The sequence below is a fragment of the Gossypium arboreum genome, chromosome 10, assembly GCF_025698485.1.
Source record: "Gossypium arboreum isolate Shixiya-1 chromosome 10, ASM2569848v2, whole genome shotgun sequence".
NCBI lineage: Eukaryota > Viridiplantae > Streptophyta > Magnoliopsida > Malvales > Malvaceae > Gossypium > Gossypium arboreum.
Window position 1 is genome coordinate 38,277,254 of NC_069079.1, and position 2,161 is coordinate 38,279,414.

The window sequence follows — 2,161 nt, forward strand, 5'->3', positions numbered from 1 at the left end:
CAACAAAAGGTAAGTTGATATGTAATTGCTTAAAAAGTTCAAGAAACTTACCGAATTATGCATCAATACGGTCTTTTTTTAATTTTGCTAGATATGGAACCGGTTGTGTATATTCCTCTGACACTGGTTTCTCACTATTTTCAAGTTTTTCTTCCCTCCTTTCGCTTTCCACGGCTTCTTGTGCTAACTTCTTTTCAGATTCCGCTAACACTTTCCCACTCCTTAGTGTAACCGCTTTGACATGCTCTCTTGATTTGGTATTACTAAATAATTTTTCTGGTGGTCTTTCCGAGATTAGTTTAGAAAGTTGGCTTATCTGAGTTTCTAGTCCTTGGATCTATGCTTGTTGATTCTTAAGTGCTGTCTCGGTATTTTGGAAATGGATTTCTGACATTGATATAAATTTTGAGAGCATCTCCTTAAGGTTCGGTTTCTTCTCTTGCTGATAAGGTGGCTGTTAAAAACCCTGAGGATTTTGTGGCTTTTGATTTCCTTGACCACCCTAGGAGAAATTTGGGTGGTTCCTTCAACCTGCATTTTAAGTATTATTGTATAGGTTATTTTGAGATCTACAGTTATTATTACCCATATATTTGACTTGTTCTTCTTCAGTTGTAGGATTGAAGGATTGGTATTCTGTATGCACACCTCCTCCGCTTGAGTCACACCTCATTACTAGATGTACCTGTGTAGAACCAAGAATACTATCAATCTTTTTATTGAGATGTTCTACCTGATTAGAGAGCATGGTGACTGAATCAATGTTATAAACGCCAACTGTTTTTGTTGGCTTAGTCCTCATGACTTGCCATTGATAGTTATTCAGTGACATTTCTTCAATGAATTCATAAGCCTCTTCAGGTGTTTTCTTGTTGATGGTTCCGTCAACAGCTGCATCAACCATTTGCTGAGTCGTGGGATTCAGACCATTGTGGAATGTTTGTACTTGAAGCCAAAGCGGCAACCCATGGTGAAGGCACCTTCTCAATAAGTCCTTATATCTTTCCCATGCATCGTAAAGTGTTTCTAAATCCATCTGCACAAAAGAAGAGATATCATTACGTAATTTAGCTATTTTAGCCGGCAAAAACTATTTTAGTAAAAATTTCTCGGTCATTTGCTCCCAAGTAGTGATAGACCCTCATGGTAACGAGTTTAACCACGGTTTAGCTTTGTTTCTCAGTGAGAAGGGAAATAACCGAAGACGGATGGTATCATCAGAAACGCCATTGATTTTGAATGTATCGCAAAATTCCAGGAAATTTTCTAAGTGAGTGTTGGGATCTTCATCCTGCAAACCATCAAACTGAACAAACTGTTGTATCATCTGAATACTGTTAGGTTTTAATTGAAAATTAATCGCAGCAATAGCAGGTCAACTATACTTGATTTAGTTCCTGTTAAAGAGGGTTTAGCATAGTCATACATAGTACGTGGAGTAGGATTTTGATTAGCTGCAATTGTAGGAGGCAGCTGATTGTCTTGGTCTTCAGCCATCTCGTCAGTTGGAGGTTGAGTATTGTCTTCTTGTTCGTTTTCTGTATATCGTAAACTACACCTTATTTCTCTTTGATTTCAACGAACTGTTCGATCGATTTTTTCGTCAAAAAGTAAGGGTCCTGACGGGTTTCTTCTAGTCATAAACTATAAAATCCTGCCAAGAGAAAGAAAAAGTAAATTAATAAATAGTAAAATTAAATTAAATTAAATTAAATTGCTAGAAAAATAAATGGCTAAAGTAATAAAAATTTAGTGTTCCTAATATTTCAGATCCCAGGCAACGGCACCAAAAACTTGATCGCAGTGATTTGTAACAAGTAATAAATTTTTATAATGAAGATCAAACCTAAACTAACTATTATCACGATGAAAAGGCAAGAGCACCTATCGAACAATAGTATGGTAATGGCAAGACCGGGATGTCGTACCCAAGGGAACCAAAAGTACTAGTAATAACTATCTTTTTATTATCTAGCCTAGGAATAAAAGGGTTTGTTTTAATTAACTAATTATTTAAACTAAGAACGCACAGAGAAAAGAATTGGGGAATTGCTTTTGGGAAAATCGATTGACTTGAGACAATACCTAAGGAAAAATCCATCTAGACTTTATTTATTATTTTGGCTCCGAATCGGACGATTTATTCATTCAACTTGTTTCG

At 36.0% G+C, this 2,161-nt stretch overlaps 1 non-coding gene across 1 annotated transcript; it reads left to right on the top strand.

Moving 5' to 3' along the window:
- Window positions 1-962: 962 nt before the first annotated feature.
- Window positions 963-1,069, top strand: LOC128282680 (small nucleolar RNA R71). Its single transcript, XR_008273034.1, has one exon. It is a non-coding gene; the product is annotated as a small nucleolar RNA R71 (small nucleolar RNA).
- Window positions 1,070-2,161: the final 1,092 nt, after the last annotated feature.